The following is a 22,692-nucleotide window of genomic DNA, read 5'->3' on the forward strand; positions in this document are numbered from 1 at the left end:
CCGCTTAGATCCACCGCTATTTGCCTAAGGCTCCTTTGTAAATTCGTACTCAATGCCCTAATCACTACATGCGTTGCAATTACATTTACAGTCAATAAAAAGTTAACCCAAAGGTCCCAAACCTCATTCCCTCCTGTATCCTACATAGACAAGACTTTTCTCGAGATACCCGTTGTACACTCTTTTTTTATAAGGTCGTCTAATTTTGGAGCTGAGGCTGAACGTTCGATCTTACATTTTTTTTTTATGTGAAGTTGAAAACGTTTTAAGATGTTTATAAATTTACATCAGGCTTTGTTTTACCTGACGACTTTGATGGTGTTGCAGTTACTTTGGAACGATATATTATAAATACTGAACTGCTCGTTATGTGTATATCATGCAGTAAGTAAACCATTGTTATGTAAAAATTATTTTTAAAATTATTCATTTTGGGTTAATTGACATTTATTTACCTTTATTTTATGGTTTCATCTAAAAAATACAAATGAGCAGAATAAAAGCGGTCAAAAACGTTTTTAATCAACTCTGAACCCGAGTAACCTCAACGTTCCCATAAAAAAAGGTTCTTAAAGAAAAAAGAAGTGTACGAAGGCGTGCCGTTATTATTATTGTCATTATTACTTTCATTATTATTATTAGTAGTAGTAGTAGTAGTAGTAGTAGTAGCAGCAGCAGCAGCAGTAGTAGTAGTAGTAGTAGTAGTAGTAGTATCCACCTTTGTGGCACCTGTGCGCTTTTGTATTGTGTACGTGCCGATCGAAGGACAGATCAGCAGATTCGACGGTCATATCCGATTTCGAAAAAACAAAGCACTTGACCGTGTGATCTTGAACTTTTCACATAGGTGCGATGGATTATTATCAACTTCTTCTTGCACGTGCCTTGAATTTTAAATTCTTGGCTTTGATCACCCGCCGAACATCCCTATTTGTCTTTTAAATTTAAACTTGTGATAATTTATGGTGATTTTCAGTACCGCTTATGTACTTCGTGCTGTGAATTTTAATGTATGGCTTTGCAAGGTGTTTTTCTAAAATCTCCTGTGGGCTGAACTTCAGCTCGAAAATGTTTTCATTGAAGACTATAAACAAACGTTAGAGGGCTTGAAGATGAAGAAAATAGCAAAATACCGCAGATCATAAGCATGGTATTGAAAAAGAGAAACAATGCGGGAAAATATGATATTTTTCTTTTTTTGTTTCTTTTTCTTTTGATGACCACAAACTGAAAAAGATAATATCTACGAAAAAGCTAATTATTTTTGGTTAACCGTGAAAATTTTTCTTGTTAAGTTGCCTTCTTCCAAAGCCCATTTCATTTGCGACACAGACTTTTCACGTGTGTCACACACACTCAAAATTCAACAGGTATCCTTGAGAAATGAATAACTTGTACTGTTACACTTACCTTCGAAAGATCCCTCGACCGAGTTGACAAGGCCTCCTAATATTTCTCGCTACGAAGTTTGAGCTGTTTTTGTGGAACTAAAAACTCCAGTCTTGGACTCTGGCCTTTCGAACGTTTGGTCAGATAAATTGGCTACTTTTAGATTTTTTTTTTTTTCATTTAAACTAATATGCCCCACTTGAAGATAAGCTGTCCGGATTCAGTCATGCGCCTAACATTAAGCTATTTTGTATTGACATTTTATAGGGGATACGCCTCTTTGTGACCAAAATGCAGCAAACAGGGCACGTAAATAAGCAGTCAACTCCGCATGCGCGCTTGATCGAAACTGGCGGTGACATAAACAGCTTGAATAGAGCCCTCAAAAGAATCATTCGAAATGAGCTTTCAGTTATCTTCAATTTCCAAATAAAACAGTGAAAATTATAGAAGAGATGGGTTTATTTTCTTCGAGAGCTTTATGTTAACTGCAATGGCAGTAGTAACAAAGATTAACCGCGGCAACGCAACAAAACGATGTGTTTCGCATCGAGTAAATAAGGGAGATTTTGTACGCGGCGACACAACCGGAAGTGATGTGTTTTCCTTGTTAAGTTGTGTAGGCAAAACCACATATATATTACCAAGTATCTTTTTCTCTGTGAGGAGACGATTAGTTTTATAGTCTTGAAGGGTCTGCTGTCTGGGTTTGCGACTAGGAAATCGTGACTTCCGGTCTCCGTCCGAGAAGAGACGGTTGGTCGCGTGAGCGATGACAGGTATATGAGTATCTGTATTGTACTACAATATGCAAAGAGTAGAAATATATGGAATTGTATGGGCGAAACGGTTTTTCTCAAAATGCAAAAAAAATATCCACCATTTTAAATCTAAAAAATAGCTTACCTTGCTTCAGTCTTGTGTTTCACTGTCTCTGGTACGGTTTCTGGGGCGACACGAGTGATTTAGATGTTTTGTTTACTTTTATTTTTTTTTAATCCTCCCTCTCCCCAATCCCTTCTCGGTTTTACCCAAAATTTGCATAATGTTTTTATTTTCCACCCGCGCGTTGGATTTGAGGAAGCAAAAGGACGACTGCACGCAGTCTAGCGGTTTTTGGTTCCTCTTCTTTTCCCTCTATATATTCTTTCTCAATTAAGGTTGGGCACCGAGACGAAGCCGAAAAACGGAATCACCGAAGGAAAAGGGCCATAAATTCGCTCCCAAGGCTTCGATCGCCTCGAAATTCCACGTAGATCAAGGACGATACCTCCGCTACCCATTCGTCTTCTTCTTTCGAGCCGCTTGCACACTGAGAAGGAATTAAGGGCTGCCAAACTCTGCAAACATTTGCTTCGAGAGCCATCGAATGAGCCCGCGTTACCCAAACCGTTAGACTTAGCGACCCGAGATTAATTGGTCAATGGGCACAACGGTGACCAATCGTCAGTCTTATCAGCAAAAGAGCAATTATGCGAGCTTGAGTTTGTGGTTAAATGATCAATGTGAGGTTGAATTCAACTGGCGTATCATCAACAAAATCTTCGGCCGCTTTAGCTCTCAGTCGACCTCGCCACAAGGCGGGAACATGATTGGTCAAAAGGGGAAATAATCGTGCTGCACGTGCAACATGTATTTCAGAGCATTTGATCGCAGTATTCCCCAAAACAACAACGTGAAATCACCAAATTTTAGGTTTTGACGACGAGCCGGAACGTACGCGCGTGAGCATATCACAAATCTATTTTTACTTTAATCCGTTCGCTCCCATCCAGTTAAAGGATTTCGCCAGTATTATACAACGTGAACAAGAAGGAATAATCGCGAAATAATGTCTACAGCGGCACTTCCCTTCCACGCCACTTGACTGCAGCACGAAATATTTTATAAACGCCTTCAGCGTAGTGTGGAGTAAACACGGATAGATCATTTGCGGATCTCACGAATGTCAACAATAGTCTTGTGATTTTCATAAAGTACTTTTATTGTTTTTCTTCTTGTTTTTTTTTTTTTATGTTTTTCACCTGACGGGTACAAAGGGTAAAAGAAATTATCCTCTTTTTCATCACTTCCTTTCAGCCATCACCCCGGAACGGTAGGGATTTGGGGAGTTTTTGTAATTCCCCGCTAAACGGCTCAGTTGATCCGGGCACGGTTTCTCTTAACCTGTAAACAACTTCATACCATGTGATAAACAGAGAACAATTAAGGACTAGAGAATGCCTTAAGAAGCTGAAACTACATGTATGAATGAGGAACATGGCTCTAAATCGCTCATTCACTTTGCTTAAAAGATACCCGGTAGCAACATTTAAATTGGCACTTTTTTGCCTAGAACGACCCAGACTTTGGAATTTCAGTGGTATTCATAATTTTATTTGAAAACGCTTATCGCTAATGCGTTTTCAAATGTCATCCACACAACTGAACGCTAATAAACGCCATGTAAAAATGGACAGTTTTCCGAACGGATTTTCGAAAACGCATCCGTTTGGAAAAAAAACCCGCCTTTTAATATCGTTTCGTCGATTAGACTTCCGAGGAGCGTCAAAGAAAGTTTTAGAAGACTTGAATTTTTTGGAGTGTTTTAGTTTGGACAGGTGAATCGATATGAAGGAGGTTATGCACGCTGGAATATTTAATATTTTGATTCGCAAACAGAGAAATTTATAGGTAAGATTTGGATGGGGTTGGGCCGGCAAGCGAGTCTGGAGAGTAATAAAAATAGCGGTTAGAAACTTCTGGATCTTAGTAGGCAATCAAATATATCTATACAGCACGTGATCAAGCCAATTTATATCTGTCATTCATTCAATTATTTTGATACCCTCATGCAGTCGAATTTTCTTTAGTTGCTTTTCATTAAATTACCTATGATGCAGTGAAATTTTATGCACTTCGGCACGTTCCGTTCCTGAATATTTTTGACACATTCAGTTTCGGTTTTTGGTTGACCTTTTGGCTTGTGTTTCCGACGATGTCATGATTTTCCAACGGTCGCAAAAATGATATCATGTCCGTGAGGTCTTTGGAATTGATTAAAACCGACTATAGACTTGCCTTAACAAGTAAAAAGATGTGGCGTTTAAAAAGATGTTTAATTAAAATAAACAATGCGAGATGACCTTGGCTTGTCATCGACGCAGTGCTCTGAATTGTCCAACGCATGCTGGGTTTCCCCCTTCGCGTGGCAGAGTCGAGTGCACTACGCACTATTTGAATATTTTTAAACGCAAGAGGGATATAGAAGGCTGACAAAAAAAGATTATGTTTACTTGTAGTCTCGTTGACGCTGCGACTGACGAACGTTCTAGTGGGCAAACATGCCAAAAAACATTGACTGACAAGTCTCTTTCCTCTTAGTTGCCGTGAAAGGTAAATAAACAACCTTCGATCGCCAATGTCAATGTCACGCGAGCATCGCGCAATAATCCACGCGTTGCAAACACGCGAACATCCTGCGCGCGCGTAAAATAACCTGCGTGGGTGCGCGTTGTTTTTTCCTATTTTTGCAAATTGATGTAAGTGAATTCCCAACCACTAAATTATCTTAAAAAGCAGTCCTCAAATACACTCAAACTCTTGATAAGGGGATAATTGTTTTTCTTTCAGAGTGTGCGTGTGGTCTTTTATTCAGCGGCAAAGCTTTCGATTAATCCCCGCTGAGTGAAATTTATCATTGCCGGAAGGCGAAGCGATGTGGGAGGCCACATTAACAAAAATTGCTCTGCATTGTCGCCTTCGCACTTAAGCATTCAGTTTCATATTTCCCCTGCGTTTCTACTAACGTAAGATTTAACTCTAATCTTCGAAAGCCTATAAATTTGAAGAGTTTGAAGTTCAAATCCAGAACAAGAGGAATGCCGCCATCCACGTCTCGAAGGCCATTGTCGGCTTCACCTCCGTTATGATCTCCTGCAGTGAGATTTACTAACTGTGTAAAAACTCAAATCGCAACCACGAGAAAGATAAAATAACCTTAAACCACGGGTGGTCGAAAGATCTGGTGGAAGAATTATTAAAACCTGGATGATCATTAGAGAACTTTAATGGTTTTTCTAGGCATTCCTGCTCTGGAAATAATATTGAATTGCAAATTACTGCAAGCGAAAACAGACTCACCTGCGAAGCCCACAAATGTGAGAATCAATAACCGATACTATACGTATCAAACTGTTGTAGACCAGCGCGTGCAGTATTGCATATCAATTATGAATGAAAGCAATTAAAGAAGCTCAGAAAAAATGAACACAACGAGCGAATGTGGGCAGCAAAAAGAAGGTTGACTCAATATAAATTATGAGATAAACTCCGCTCATCAGAGATGATTGCTTCTCTCACATGCCTTTTCCCGCGCAAAGCGCCTCTTGCACGTATTTGCTTTACGCTGTGATTGGTTGTTGTAATCTGTGTCACAACTGGCCAATGAAGTGACTAATTTTAAGTACAAACTTTAAATCGATTTTCAAGTGGGAATTTTATTATATTCGCGGCTTTTACACGTTAACACAAATATTCTAATTTAAAAATGTCATATTTTATAAAGAAATGCGTGCTCAGGACAAAGGTTTTACGCTCAAAGACCTTACTCCCTTGAATACTAAGTATTTCTTCTTTTGATTTCTCCGCGGTTTCTTTTGACGTCCTAAAGTGTTTACGCTGCGTGGCGATCAAACGAGCGAACGATTAAAATCATTAAAAATAATTACATGATGATAATATATATGATCATAGTAGTAATGATAAGAAAGCAGCGGCTGTTGTTAGAGAGCACATTATTCTCATTTGGAAAAGAAGCGGAAAGAAGTAACCATTAGTAGGAAAAATACAGACACTACGAAGTGGAATAAAACAGCTATACCCTGACCGCAAGATCATTCAAGGTTAATCTGGTGTTTGACTTCCGCCATCACCAAGCATTAAAGTTACAAGTTCAAAATTACATCACTGCAAGAACAACATGCATGTTACCAGTTACCTGTTGTCCAAAAACGGACCATGTCCCAGAACTGTAAAAGAGTCAAAGCGTTTGTACGTACGTACCTATCATGAGTAATTAGGACCAAACAGAAATGACTAAGGATTTTCTCCTCACTTTATTTATGAAAAATAAATAGGAAAGGTTTCGGGAATTTACAACCTCATCCACGAGGAGAAAGTACTTTGATCCTTCGACAAAAAGACCTTTTTGCAGATACGGCGGCCATTTTGATTTCCTAGGGCGCAAATACATATTAATTTGCCCCCTGAGCATCCCATAATGTCTCTCGATACAATAGAAATCAAAATGGTCGCCGTATCTGCAGAAAGGTCTGTTGTTCATACTACTTTTATAAGATTCTACTTCATGTAACTTGAAATGGAAAAGGTCTTGAGAGGTGTGCTGTTGTGTCAGTGCTGCTCTTCAACTGAGCAATATACCATATTGGCATTCTCAGTATTGGACTGGAACTAGCTTGCAATGCAAGCATTGCAAGCTACAATTGTAGTTCCAGCCCAACACGAAAAATACGAATGTATACTTTCTCAAATCCCATAATGAGGTTTTGCACGGCAGTCATGTTGCATGGCAGGAACAATGAGAATGTTTTGCATTAGAAACAACATTTGTTCCCATGGGAAAAAGAATCTATTGTTCCTGCCATGCAACATGGCTACCGTCCAAAACCTCTATTGGCCACTATCAAAAATACCAAAATACACTTCGTTTGTTCTGCAAACTTTAGCATCGGCAGTCTTTTTATTTTCCCTTGGGACCACTGCAAGTCCCAAGAGAAACTGGAATTTAACAAAGCTTATGCACATATTTAGAGGGCAAACAAAGAGTATTATGGTATTTTATTTGGCCGGCGGCTCTTTTTTCCCGGCTGATATTTTTTACAGGTCACAGGTCATTGTTTTACCAACACAGAAAGTATCTAAGCATTCATAAAAGCTAACCTTGGGCCTCACTTAGGCCTAAACAAATGTTTTTAGGCGCAAGGTTAGCTTTTATGAATGTTTAGGATGCTTCCTGTAATTGTAAAACAATGACCTGTGACGTGTGGTCTGTGACCTGTAAACAATACCAGCCGCTTTTTTACACGCGCTGAGTGTTGCGCCCACGAGAAACCACAGCTCTTGTTCCATTTCTTTTAGACTTTAAGGCCCGGGTTGCTCGAAGCAAGATTAGCGCTAACCAGAGTTTACTACAATTGAAACCTGTAGGTTTTGATACATCTTAACCAAGAGTTAGCGCTTACCAGGCTTCGAGCAACCGGCCAAAGGCTGTCGTTGGTGAGTGAATAAAACTCAGCTGGAACGTGCCTCGACAATCCTAAGAGCAAACAAAGCAAAAGTATTAATTAACTGACTCTTCCGGGATTTCATTCATTGTCGTCGAGCAGGATTTGTTTCCATGACGCGTGCCAAGTTAGTTCTTTACGTCATTGAAGCCCAGGCCTCATATTCACTGTCATTGAATCATTTAAAGGCCAGTCAAAAACAATAGTAAATGCAAAATTAAACGTGGCGCGAAAAAATCCTGGAAAATTTTTGGTTGCATCAAGTTGAGAAAAGGAATTTTACCACCTTTAAAGATTAGAAAGCTGAAGTTTTGCAGCTTGCGTTTGCCCCTTGTCAGAGCGAAGCAAGGGAAATGTGACCTGTGAAGCGTTTTTACATCACACGGTGGAGCAACGTCAATGAGGCCCTCCCCTGGGGGTTTTGAGGAATAACAAAACATGACTAATTTGAACTTCAGAATAGGGGAACAATACCATTGTAGGATACACGGATACACGGATACACGGGGATGCATGATTTGAACGTTAGGGGATAACACTGGAGAATGGTGGCATAAAGCTTCCCCTTGTTGTAAATTAAAGTGCTTTATCTTGAACAATTTGTGACACTGCACGAACACATTACTGTACATCAAAATTTTGTAAGTTGAGTTTTGGAGAGGCTCTACTATCAGGGTGGTCTATCTGCAGTATGGTCATCGGGTCTAAAACCATTCGGCTTCGCCTCGCGGTTTTAAACCCGAGATGAAACACTCCTGCTCGTTTATTAAACAGTACATAAACTACAACTAGAAAAAAGATGAGCTTTATTCGTTGTACAGTTCAGTTCCTCATTTAATAGAGCATTTGTGCTGAGCTAGATAAACTTAAACCTGAACAAAACCGATTTTTTTTTTGTTTCACACAGCCTAATATTCTTGTAAAAGTGTATACATCTCTGCATTTGTTATCAACTTATCGGATCTAACCCTTAATTAGACGTGTGACGACGAATTTGGCTATTTTGTCTTTCTTGTTGGAAGCTGTATTCAATGCGCAGAAAATTTCAATTAGACAATTAAACAAATTGTAACAAATATATCAATAATTAAATTAATTGAAACCACAAGATATTTATTAATAATACATAGTTGGGTAACTAAAATCCGAGTGTTTGACGATTCAACTGAAATAACAGAAACAATTAGGACACGGCTTTTTGTAATGTCTGAAAGGTAAAACATACCAACGATAATTACTCATTGGTACTTCAATAACGGTCTGTTGAAACACAGACATGTAAAAACTACCAATTGAATACTTGGATTCGGAATCATCACGACGTCATTGTCAAGGCTGCATTTAATTGTTCAATCTAATAGATAACCTCAGCAGTGAAGTTTTTGAATTTGTCGATAGTACAACTCGGTCATATTTGGGATAAGTCCGACAGTTCTAAAGAAATGTCGAATATTTTTAACTCTTTGGCCAAACTGTACCTTTCAACATTGCCGTAAGTTGCAACGATAATTTAACTCTAGTTTCTTTATTTTGGATGCAGGATTGGCGAAGGGGTGAGAGCACTCGCCTCCCACCAAAATGTCTCTTGTTCGGCTCCCAAACCTGACGTCAGAGGTGGGTTGAGTTTGTTGGTCTTCCACTAAACTTCTACTCTGCACCGAGAGGTTCATCTCTGGGTACTCTGATTTTCCCCTCTCCTCAAAAACCAACATTTGATTTGATTTCAGTTGATTTGCGTTAATTTGTTAATTTCAGTTTACAGTGTCCCCATTTTATTTAGTGCTCCAGCGCTAGAAGACTAGACATTTAAATAAAGTTCCTTTTCTTTTCGTGGTCATTTTGGATATGACGAATTGCCTGAAATTTCGCGAATCATGAGCCCTGTAGCTATGGCCAATCAGGCTGGATGCATAACGAACTTCACTTTTGAGGATGTGAATCGACCAGTTTTTGAGAGAAAGCAACACTGTACCTAGCTGTAAAATTGTCTGCTGTTTCTAATAAAACACGTTCGTCCATGCAGTTCATTACTTGGATATTATTTCGCGAGAGGAAGCTTCCATCATGAAACAAAAGTAAATAAATTCACAGACAGGCAATATTCAAGAATGATTACTATTATCATCTAGTTAACAGTGCTCCAGTGGATTATGCCGAGAATGTCACATTTTAGATGGAATAACTGAGTTTATTTCTATTATCCCAAAGCCGACAATAAACAAATGAAGAAAAGACCGGTCGCGACAAATAATTTTTTTTTAAACTTGAAAGGGGTTGCCAAATTCATGAATTACAGCCATGCATTTATTTCATTAACTGGATAACGAGTTATTTAATTGATTTGAACATTCGTTTTGCAGACAATAAAATTGAGATAAATAAAGTAGCTAGTTCTAGCGTGCAGTAAGATCGTTGTTTAGAGTGTCTACATGTTGTAGGGGCAACCAAAATTATCTAGTATTCGAATAGAATGTTGCCCACAATACAAAATTTCGAGATTAGACGTAAACAATCAACTACTCACCTAGAAGATTAGCAGCCATGAAAAAAAAAAGTCTCGCACTATTTTGGAAGGGTTATTGCAAATTGTTGGCTCTCCAAAGAGTTAACTAGCAATGTAGAGAACTAAATAATTCGCTGGGAGTGCATAACTATTATTTTCGGGAAAGGAATATGTTAGTCTCTTATTCGATAAAATTCCTCTGCAACTGAATCTGAAAAAAAAAAATCTTTTTAAACAGTCTTCATCGATTGCAAGGAACTTAGAAACGTACGTTAAAGCAAAGTCACTAACTCTGATTCGCCATTGCAGGCGCTCAATGATGCACTAGCCTTGTTTCAAAAACCGCTTCTTATTTCATTTGCTAACAAATAATGCCGGCCTACTGTAATGAACAAAAAGTCACTTTTTGGTCGGCAATTATTCAAGTTTACTTCGTATGTTGAAGGAAAATTATGTTTAAATTTTATTTGTGGATCCATGAATGATATGAGGTAAAAAAATGGGCGATGAAGTGCTTGCGTGATTTACAAGCTTTATCCTTCCTTGCAACATTAATTGCACAATAGTACTTCCTAAAATGTAAAAATTGTATGGCAATTTTTTTATTAAGAAATATAGCTTTCCTTAAGAATAAGATTAAACCAATCACATTTGCATCGCCCTTGACTATTATGGCAGACTAAAAAAATGAAATAGTAACAGATGAGCAAGATATAGAGCAATGCATTTTATTTATGGAAGATTAAGATTCAGGGGATGTTGGCAAAAACTTCAAAGGAAGCATCCGATCTTTCTGTCGGCCAACCGGAAATGTAGTTTCATGCAGATTATATTTTCGAAAAACTGCATTCGTAACCAAAGAAAAATTGCCGCCTGAGTCTCATTTGTGCAAACAAAGTTTTATTTTGTAGTTTATTGAAAATATAACTTAAATAAGTCTTTTATTTTCCAAGGCACCGCACTCTTTAACATTTTGCCCTTCAGACCGAAATGCCCGCGGGCCTATATTTGCATGCATGCAAACCTAGAATTATGCAAATATAACTTCGATATTTACCCTAGAATTGCTTGTGTTTATGCATTGAAGACATTTTTAAAACGAAGGGTCCGTCTTGAGCTTCGATGGCTCGAATGACGCAACACTATGTAGTGAGACGATAGACGTCGACCACCTTCAGAATCAATCCGAGTTTGCCGACGTCAATGGCTCCCCTCAAGAGTGGCCTATTATGTTTAATATTACGGCTGATATCTTTAAAACGTCACCTATAGCGCCATGTTTTCCCCCTTAGAGTAGCCGAAAACGAGTTTATGGCAACCATATTCCTTTAGAAATAGGACTCAGGATGTGTGGTGGTTTGGTATAGAATCCAAGGCCTTCAAAACAGTTACTCGCGTACGCGCGCGCGAGTCGCGAAGTGGCGAAGTCCACCATGCATGGTGTGAATTATTCATGCCATATCACATGACGACCTCACAGCATGATGGACAATAACACAGCGCGCACGTGTGAAGTAATACGTGAGGTGACCGGACAACATTTCAACAACATTTTCACACCTTTCTGACGAGAATATAATCGACCTCCATTATCCCTCAATCAACTTTCCATGAGCTTTGTGGCATGGTTTCTTTCCACTCTTAGTCGGATATTCTTTTTTGTTCTATTGCCATTTTGTGAGTTCAAATGGATGCTGAATTACGGTTTTCTAAACAAAATCTATGAAATTGGCCGATCGGTTGCAAATGTTTTCAAAACTACCAGAAAATTCCGCCACTCATATTTTCAGTTTTCCGTGGCTGAAAATGCGAGCGATTGCATGTCTCTTGGAAGACTAGGCAAAGCTTTGACTCACTCTCTGAGTCTCGGCAAGTGTTGCTTCAACGGGGCATTGGTGAGGCGCAATGTCTAGCCCAGCGAGAATTTCCATTTTTTTCAGCAGGGAAATTCCGCGAAAATCCCCTTTTTGAGAGCCGATTACAATTAATATCCCTCGTCCAATCCCTTTTGCGAGTGCCGTCCACGCTCGCTTTCCCTTGCAATCATCCGCTACTTCATCGATCAGAGACCAATCAGCAGGCAGACAGGCAGAACAATTACGTCAGCAAAACACACGCAATGAAAATTTCTTAGCATGGTTGGTAAGCAGTGATACCTTCGCTTGGAAGACCGTGTGAAGTTGCCGATTTTCAGCTTTCGGGTTTGCCATTGTCAGGTCTATTTTCGAGTCTTGACTCCCATTGGGGCAGTCCCTCGGAAGTGAGACACTGTATTTGATATCAACTGCATTGCAGGCCGAACGGGAGAGGATTTTCTCGAACATAAAATACATTGCCGGTTTTGAGCCATCCCCACGTGTTTGCAAAGAACTGACCCTCGTGTTCAACATTGTGCCGTTCGGCGACAAGCTCGACACCCTCGTCGCTGCGAAACTTTGGGTCTTGATTTGTGTTCAAGAATACTTGGTCCTTATTTAATTCAGCAATGTGCAACGAGGCATCAATTGCTATCAACCAAATCCACCCGGCTTCAGCACAAGCGCAGGTACCTTTTAATGGCGATCTGAACAACTCCCTTGTGGTATCCGAAGTGGCAGAACAGCTGGCGGAGATCGGCGATAAAGTTGAACTTAGCTATCAGCAGAGACGAAGACAAGAGGAAGAAGCAGGGCTTGCCATGAGAGCACTTTACATAGCCTTGTTCGTTGCTTTTAGGATCCTAATATGACGACCACAGAACTAATTATGTTGCAAGGACGTTGTGACAGGGCGATTCCTTCATCACCGCCAACGTTTCAGTGCCTAACTGAAGTAGTAAAGAAATCTAACGATCATCTAATTAGCGCCTAAGTCATGCAAGAGCAAAAAAAAAATGTCGTCCAGTGTCTGTGGATAGTGTTTAGAACATTCATATCCGACGGGAGTTTACGACAACACCTCGAGCAGCTTACAGTATGTTTGTACCTCCCTAACATTTCTTTTCTTGAGCCACCGAACAAACTTGAGGATTTCTCCAGCTTCCAATACTATGCCTTTCGGGCAGTGGAACTGTCTCTTTTGCGCAACCTTCAGTGTTTCAAGAATGCAAGAGAGACGTTTGATGTTAAACTCCCCACCGCGTCTATCCTTCAGCTCCGAAAGAGAAACTTTATTTCTGTTCCAGGGTTTCAAGCCATCATTACCAACAATGTTTCATTTTCGTTCTAAGGAATGCTATGTTCGAACAAAGATTGTTTTTGTACCGAGCAAAACTAAGAGGACCTAAAGTGCGGAGGAAATCTGTAAATACCGTTCTATACTATGAAGGTTCTAACACCTAGAAGACAGATACAAGAAAATCGTAGTTGTTGCTAAAAATATACAACTTGAACTCTTCTTATGATTAAACGCACAAAGGCAACTTTGTTGATGTTGCTTTATCCATAGGTGCATATCTTAAGACAATTTCCTCTGCACTTCTTGTAAAAAACTTCTGAGATGCCTCTTCAGGGAATCTAACTCTTAAATTGTCCATGCGGTGCAAGATATGCCCGATAACGTAGGTTGCAGTTTTCGAAGCGAGAGCACAAACCCAAAATGTAATGATCGAGATTTGATCTTGGACTTCCACAGATCATCACGGGCCTGCGAGACCGGGGCGATCCCGGAAGGACAAATGAACTCGAGAAAGCGTTTTTCCTTTGCGTAGGAGTAATGTTAAGCATGGTTTTGTAAATACAGCCTAGGAATTAGAATACTTTAAGCGAAATTTAGTCCCTGTATCTGTGTGTTCGTCAGACATGAATGATGAAATAAAGTGCGATGACAAATTGTGTATACATGAATTTCTTGTAACCTTATTTGATATAGTTGAACTTTATCAAGAAAATGTTATGAAAAACAGTTAAATTTTCGATTTTTTTCTGCGATGTAAACTTTCTGTTTAAATGAGTTTCATTTAGAGATAATAACTGCTTCTAAACATTAGGAAATCGTTTGCTTATTTGCAACCAAACCCGGCGACCTTTCATCATTTTCGACTTGGAAAACTAGCTCCGCTTTACACGAAAAGTTTTATTCGGCGCATAAAAGAAGACAAAAATGCCTTTGAAGGTAGTTTCAACAAGTACAACCCTTCCAGAGTCATAAGATGGTGAGGATTCGAGAATTGCAGAAAAGGCAAACCTGAATTTCGAGGACCTTATTTTGCATACGTAGTTTTTTTTCCCATCGTCATTTGGTCACGACAGTGGCGAGTGATGCCTTTGAAATGGGTAAGATAAAAAATGTTTAACCTCGTTGCAAAAGAAAAATGACGACCTCAACAGGCTTTTTTTATTAAAAATAACCTTTTTTTGCTTTTCAGGGGTAAGGATCTTTGCCTTAACATCGTCTTTTTAAGCGTATAAATCGAAAACTACTTGGCTGGTTGCTGAAGGTTCAAAGTTTTTCGAAAATGGAGATTAGCTCATGGTTGCTCTTTGCATTCTGATGTTCCATTGGATTAAAGAAGATTTCATAGTTATTTTTAAATAAAATAGTAAAGAAGAGCTTACTATTTTTATGTGTACTAGAGTGCAAACCTTTTTTTTGAATTTTCTAAGGTTAAAACTACCAAGGCTTTTCCGACCGCTCTTACGTGTGGTGCAGAACTGAGGCATTTCCCAATTGCATTAGTTACTCGATTTGTCTGCCATGAACAGTGGTTTTTGCATCCCATAGCTTTGGTTATGTTTAAAATGAATCGTCGTTAAAGAGAAGAAAATTAGTTGCTAAAGCACACAAGGAACAGAAAGAACATCGTACGGATGGAAATAAAACAGGGTACGCCTGATTTTGCCATCAAAATAATCATTCACTACGAAGCCTCAATGCAATGGCGCAGTCACGCACAACAAGTTAGCTGGCGTGTTCCTCATTCGGGAATATTTATTGTGTGCATTTGTACTGAGCTTTTGTCGAATTACCTCTTTTCTTAAAGGCTACAAGTGTGAAGTTAGATATCTAAATACCATATTCTAATGCATAGTTCCTTAACTTACATTATCCGTTGTGCGAGTTCAGTCACCCTCTGTCAATATTGCACAAGCCAAGTACAAAGTTCCAGTTAGCTAGGGTGTAAAAAATTAAAAGTTCATATTGGTATTTTTTCGAAATAGTGAGCCTAATATTGATGGCAATGAATTTGCAAGGCTTCAGTATACACATCGATGATCAAGACCAAGTCTGCCAACAGGAATTCACTTTCATACTGTTGGAGCACGAGACAACTACTCAGCTCATTTCATGTCTAGATCTATTATTAGCAAGCAAAAATAAAAAATCTCTACGATTGCACAAGTTAAGAGCTAAAGGAAGAGCATCAACCATACCTTTGGGTTCAAGATTTTAAGAAAGTGAAAAACAAATGTAGTAAGAACATTATTTTTTTCCAAAAATGCACTCACATCTTTCACCTAATCACAAAACAGCGCTGGTTCGAGAATATCTCCCGCTCCTTCTTCGAAAATTGCTCCTAAATGTCGTATCATTTCATAGGATAAAATACTGCGTTGTTTTATCTTTCCAGTTATAAATTACCCTCCAAAAGGTTTCAGAACTATAGTTAAGTAAGTATATTTAATATTGAATTGAGAAAAACTTGCTTGGCATGACAACTGAATACTGAATCGACCATGCGTACTAAAAATGATGAAAAATCGACAAGAAAAATCTCTCAAATAATATCCTGGTGCCAGATCCCTTGAGCAAAATAACGCTTAAATTTAGCCGGAAAATTCACTGGAAAAACCATAAGCCTTCTCTTCCATAGTTGCAAAGATATTTCCAGTTCTTAATCCTGACGTTGTAGCATACGGCAGTGACTTTCGCGGCGTTGCATTTTCGAATCGTTTTGTATTTCGCTTCGTTTTCTCTCCCTTTTTCAAAGCGGTGAACGTCTCGAAAGTTTTTGATTTTCTTTTCGCCAAAATATGTTGTAATTCGTAAGCCACTGCGGTGAATTTCAGAAAGCTGCATTTTCCATAATATCAAATTGACTCTTTTATAAATAAGTGAAATTTTGCTACAAGATTCATGGCCTTAACAGTGAGGACGATAGAATGCATTAAAGAGGGTGAACTATCGACCTAAAACTATTATCAAAGTCGTTAGGAATATCACAGCCTTAGACGATTTTTCTTTCTCAACATTTTGGGAGATTCGTGACAGAAAACGTCGAGTCATGTTTTGTTTAAGATATCCTAGCTTTAAAACGATGCTACGTGCTTTTCGCGAGTTCATGGGGACAAGCCTCCATGACCGTAGAAATAGTAAACAAAACATATTTGCAAAATGGAATAAATTTTCTTCTTGTGAACAAATACATAAATCTGTCAAAAACTGGCTGGATGTGGTTTGGGCCTAGATATATTTTTCTGCGTTTCTAGTTCGCCATTCTCGTCCGAAATAAAAGATCCTTGCCTAACAAACTTAAATATCCAAAAGTTGAGAACACCAAAATTTTCTGCCGACATCAAATATACTTAGATATTCCCGGCAGGTGCATTTCGGCTTTACGGGGCTTTCTTCAAAACAATATTGCGATAAAAGAGAATTGATAAATAATTTTAATTAGTTAGCGAATCGTCGACACCTGATTGGTTGCTATTTTTTCCTTTGACACACACAAACGTCAAATTTTCTATCACGTATTTCAGTCTGCCACCAAAACAAAGGGATGCCGTTCGTAGCCCGCCGTCTCATGACAAGCTGTCAAATTCCAACCAATGAAAACAACAAACTCAGAAAAAAAGAACCACATCTGTTTCCTTACGATTAATTTACAACGAAGGATATGAAATTGAGCGAGGGATTGTCTAAGAAGGCCACCATACCCCTGACTAGATCTGTTTTGGCTACGTTCTCTCCCCTCCCTAGTCAGGTCTTGTACTAGACAAATAGGAAATGTTCCAGCAAGCCGTGCAAGATATTATCTAGTATTTTGTCACTCCTATTAAACAAAAATCGGGCAATTCATAAGGCGAATATTTTCTCGTTCAATGAAAATTTGAAAGGTGGTTTTATGCTTATTTAACTTAATGAAAAGTCGGCCATATTGGAAGAATTGAACTATGAAGTTCACAGCACCATTGAAGAGTCAGCAATTTTCTTTAATATACTGCATTTACAAAACCAATAGCACTACCACCTGAGAGGATCTTATTTACATTTTTATCTTGCTCAGTCGAGAGGACTAAGGCGAAAGGAAAAAAACACTTTACCGTGAATTTCAAAATTCGACCATCGAAAGCTAGCGAACGAAATTTGTAAATGAGAACTTACATTCGAATTAAATTTTCATTTCATTCAGAAAGAGAGGAATTAACTATCTCTGTCCACATCAGCTGACATCTAGTTAAGAAAATTTAGCTTGAGAATTTAAGTTAAGAAAAAGCTTACCTTGGAATAATGACATCGGTGAAACACGGCATGTGTATTACTCGTTCGAAATGTGCACCCAATCGGCGGAAAAGCGATGGCTTTTTTCACCACTATTTGAATTGCAACCCAGCCAGTCCTCTTCTGAAAACTGGCTGGCCTTACAGGCAAAAATTATTGCCTAATAGACATCTCTGCGCATGCGTAGTTGAAGAGTACGTGACAGATTTTCCTCTCAATATGCAAAAAAATGCCCCCGAAAATACGAATCTCTACAAGTCACACAATATCGAAAAATCGAACGGCACCTGACAGTAAGAGTGGAAACTATGCATTTCACAATATGTAGTCGTGAAACAGTTTACATTGCCACAAAACTTTCTTGTTATTGAGGCAAGCTTCGAATACTGCTTAACACAATGTTTGTATGAGCTGTGATATGAGCGGCAAACCAAAGCATTCTAAAATTGGAAGCGATTGGTGAGCCGCAAGATTCGTTGAATTATTTATAAATTTCAACTGCTCGTCATCAAATGTTTTATTTGGGTGACTGACTGGAATTTTAGTCGCGTTAAAGCAATTGGCTCTTTATATTTTTAATTATGGAGTCGCACAAAAGTTATAAAATTCAAATATAGGATTAGTGCCATTAGAATAAAGAACTGGACTGACACGAGATCATCGGAAATTAATGCAAAAGGTAACCTGCCATTGTTCCTAAATCAATCAATTAATCAATCAATCAATCAATCAATCAATCAATCAATCGAATCTTAGTTCTGCCTACAGTTTTATAGAGAACTTGGTAATGAAGTAATGACAACGCAAGTGTATAACCCCCGTTCAGTCAGTCGTCTGGCTATGAGCAATTCTGAATTCATTTTCACTAAATCGACGAAAAGTTGTAATTTTAAGACCCAAAGAGCTTCTATTAAAATGTAAGTTACAGACGAACACCTCAAAGACGCTTTTCAATAGCCCATCTTTGTTGACCTTTTCTGAAAGAAGGTGAAATAACTACAAGAGAATTTTGTTGTTATAGATAGCAATTTTGTCGGAGTTTTACTGAACATGTAAATTTCGCCATAAACAAGCAAACAATCTACCTTCAATCTTAAAGTTCAAAAAATAATTTATCCTCTGACTAACTGTTTGGAAAGTTTTTAAAACTTTTGCATACTTCTTGGTGAAAGGGACAGCCTATTACTCTTGGAATTTGACAGGCATGCGCAATTAACGTGCCCTCTCTCCGCACATGCGTGAAAAGGAATCGTTACAAAGCATGTGCTTCTATCGGGAACAATAACGTCGAGTTGTCAACATGGGCTACTACAGAAACTGGGTAAAGTTCGATCCGTCGCGGTTTTCAAAAGAGTTTTCGCTGGTTCTTGTTTGTTTTTTTTTTTTTGTTCGATAGAAGCCTGAGAGAAAAGTGGCCTTTGGGTGGACTTGCCAGCATCAAAGAAGGTGACAGTGCTCTGTTCTATTGCAAAAGCATGCACATTCGCCTTTTCGTTTGTTTTTATTTCCCCGGGTCAGTGTTTTTTCAACTTAACTGTTGTAACTTCGAACTGTATGAAGTGTCACAGTCTTGACCGAAGGATAACAATAAACAACGGAACATTTCGGTCGACAGGTCTCTGAAAATCTAACTTAATGAAGCCCTCAGTTGCTGTTCGCTTTGCGTTGACGGATGATGTCGTTTCTTTTTAGCTAATCGAAATCATTGCCTCCTCAGTTATTCTATGATGGTATCATTTTCAGGGCCAGGTCTTGCCGTACTTTTTTGTGTAAAACTCTCATTCTTAATGCCAGTATCATTTGTTCCCATTAATTTACTGAGTGCAAGTATTGCCTGTACACACGAAGAAGGTGCAGATCGCTCGGCGATACTTGCTCAAAAGCTGTTTTCAGTATTTAATGACTTTGATAAGTCTGGAACACACTTTGTCATTGAATGTTGCAGTAAAATTTTCTTTCAGAAATCTATTTTGTACCTTGTTGTAATGGATCTACATGTCCAAGCGCGATATACAATGACCTTCTTCGACAAGAATTGTTCTAAGACAATGGGCCACGTGTTGTTCGGTTCAGACGTTTAAAAATATCTAAAGTTATGAAAACAAGACATTCTCTAAACACCCTTAAATTAATATGCCTCTTGTTTGTGGAATGAAACCCTAATATTTATCTTTTATTTTCCTACAGACGAAATAAGATATATTGACTGAGACATTAAATTTGCTGAGTTGGTCTATAACCGCAGTTGAAGAAAATACTTATTCTTCTTCTTCTGTTATTATCTTTTTGAGGGGTGATGAGTGCACGTGGAGGGGCTGATGAACTTGAAAATTCAGGATAGCGAACAGACGACAAACAAGTGTATTCATTTTTGCCAGCTGACTTTTTTAAACAAGTATCTCATTGTCGAGGGCCGACGGTTGTCATCGTGGGCGCACTGGTAGTGGTACTCCATAATAGCCCTCTTTACAGTTGTGTGCTTATTTCCCTGGCCTTTAAACGAAAGTGAGACTAGTGTTGACTTTGTTGTGATACAGACCTTCCTCCTTTTCTTATGTTAATGTGTTGTTGTCGTTCTAATTAGTAAGGATTCACATAAGAAAAGCAGCGAGGTTTCTATCAAACAAGGACAACTCCAGCCTCACTTTCATCCATAGGCCAGGTAACTAAGTACAGGACTGTAAAATGGTGTATTGGCAGACACACCACCTAACAAAGCTGCTCGTGTTCTTTTCAATGAATAAGTCTGTCAATTTCGGATTAGCTATTAGCTATTTTATTCGTACGTGATTATCTCTCAGGAATCCATTTGACTCAACCGACCAAAGGTTAGTTTTGCAATATCAGCTTCACGCAAGAGCACATTTGGGGCACGCACGTATCCAAACTCTCCGGCTTCGTCTTACGATATTTTTAATAACTTAATTGAGCGATTCTCAAGCCAAAAAGATTAAATCTACTTTCTTGAAGCAACAGGCCACAAAAACCAGTTACCATTTTTATACAACTAAAACTAAGGCCATAATGCCGAACACATATGAGATAAAAAAGTGTTCTCCTGTAAGTCAGATGACCAAAACTTGCTAGCCTTTCGCTTGGATTTTTGAACAATAAAGCTTTTGCGGTTATTTGATCAAATTCAAATGCTCCGTAATAAAACTAATGCCCGGAACGCGATTTCTCGTTGTTTTGTAAACAAATTGTTATCTCTAAATACAACATTTGATAAAATGATTTGTGGTTTCTACTTCAAGTAACCACGTTTTTCTTGCAGACATTTATTTAAACACATCTATGCTATGAGCGCCGCAAAAAAGTCAAAATTTACCGGCAACCACCTTGCTGAATTTTGACATCTTTTCAGTAACGCAAATTCTGCATCTTTTTCGTTTAATTAAGGGATCTATTTGTTTGATAGTCTAACGTGAAAAATTAACAGCAAGAACCTCGCGTCGATCATTAAGATGCCTTGACAACAAGCAACCGGCGAATGACACAAAAAAATAATTAAACAGAAAATCCATAACGACTTGGGAATCTAATCGTTGGAATAAGAATCAGCTATGACCTTGATAACGACGAATTTTGTTTGTTTTATAGTTATTAATTTTTTTTTTTTCTTTTTTTCTGCTTTTACTACAGTAATTGATGTTATATCCCGTCGGCGTAAACTGCACCTGAGTTGTCATGACAGAAAATTGACATGATTTTTGTGCCTGGATGAAATCGTCTGTTTCAGTTGTGTCTGACGTTCAAAAATTAGAATCTGGGTAAATAAATAAGCTTACCAAGCTTGGAAACTCTCTTGAAATCCTCACCGAGGGGACCAACATGTGGCCGAAGACATCCCTGGTTGACCTCATCTATACCTGGCGACTAACCCAATCCGATCTGCAAAAATTGAGGGGTAGAATTCGTCGTATCTTGCTAAGTAAAGAAATATTTCTCGAGTGAAAAGCCAGAATATTTTCATGAATAGCACGTACTAGCACTACCTTATGCTCTCAGTCATCTGAAGATATGACTGAAACATAATCTTATAGCTTGACACTCTATACCAGCGGACACGTTTGAAGTGATTTCAGCAAGAATGTTATCGTGAGCTATGCTCCCATAAATTTTGACATCAAGTATTACTTTCCATGCCGGCACAACAGAATTTGCATTTTAAAGGCTACATTTTAATTGTCAGGTGGGAATTTTGCGTAGGCGAGGAAATTCTCGCAGAATATTGGACGATATTTTATGCGTCGCTACCGGTTAAACGGCATTTATCTCACGACACGGCTTGACACGAAACAAATAACCGCTTGCGTTTATTCGTGTTCTTATCTTCTCTTTGAAGATTCAAGCTGTGTTTTTAGAGTTCCTTTATTTTTAGTTTTTATACAAGATGAAAGAAAGAGTCTGAAACATTTCGTGAGATATCTTTTAAATTCATTATTCTAAATATTGCAAAGAGCCTACAATGGTTTACATTGAAATAAAAACTTGAGGCTAGAAAAGTAAATTAAATTTGCACATCTACTCCTGAACTGGCGGCGGCTTTTGAAAAAAAAACGGAAACGAAATTTTTTTATCATATACCATTAGGTAGAAAAAAAAAAAGAAAAAGAGCTCTAATCAGCTGTATTCCCTGTGATATCAAAATATTTTAGCTTGTCAGGAATGTTAGCCTAAATCCTTACCCCTGGCAGATTTTTGCCGAGGACAGCACAAACGCGGCATAAACATTTTAACTGTTTAGCTGTTTTAGATACTTAAATTGAGTGAAAATTTTATAAAAGCTCACAATTATAGAAACATTGCGGAAATTAAGAAACTCTGCTTGATATCACGTACTTTTTAGCTATTCAAACGTTTCATCAGTTTTACAGTCTTTTTGTCGATAATTGCAATTACGTGCTTTGTATATCGTTTAAACAGTTTTTTAGAAAAAAAGGGTTCTCTGAAACTGCTAGAACTGGAGAGAATTTTTTGTTTGTCAGCATACGTTTCAATTTGGATAGTTCGTGAAAGTCAAGTCAACGTGTCCATCACGTGCAGTCATCTACATGAACGCTTGAAAAAGGGGGCTCTGTCTCGCTATTATATTTA

General features: G+C 38.4%; 1 protein-coding gene across 10 annotated transcripts in view; it reads right to left on the reverse strand.

Moving 5' to 3' along the window:
- Positions 1-22,692, reverse strand: part of LOC138010767 (uncharacterized) — a 39,008-nt gene extending 16,316 nt beyond the window's left edge. The window contains exons 1-4 of one of the 10 annotated variants that reach the window (XR_011124548.1): positions 21,591-22,692; positions 21,384-21,522; positions 15,198-15,266; positions 6,368-7,705 (exon numbers count right to left, since the gene is read on the reverse strand). The gene's annotated coding sequence lies outside the window, so the exon portion shown is untranslated. Of the gene's footprint in view, positions 1-1,410; positions 2,191-2,295; positions 2,383-6,367; positions 7,706-15,197; positions 15,267-15,602; positions 16,076-17,595; positions 17,905-21,383; positions 21,523-21,581 lie in introns of those variants that run through there. The other 9 variants (XR_011124547.1, XR_011124544.1, XR_011124549.1 and 6 more) reach the window with 9 other exon arrangements.

This window comes from Montipora foliosa, chromosome 7, assembly GCF_036669935.1.
Source record: "Montipora foliosa isolate CH-2021 chromosome 7, ASM3666993v2, whole genome shotgun sequence".
Taxonomy (NCBI): domain Eukaryota; kingdom Metazoa; phylum Cnidaria; class Anthozoa; order Scleractinia; family Acroporidae; genus Montipora; species Montipora foliosa.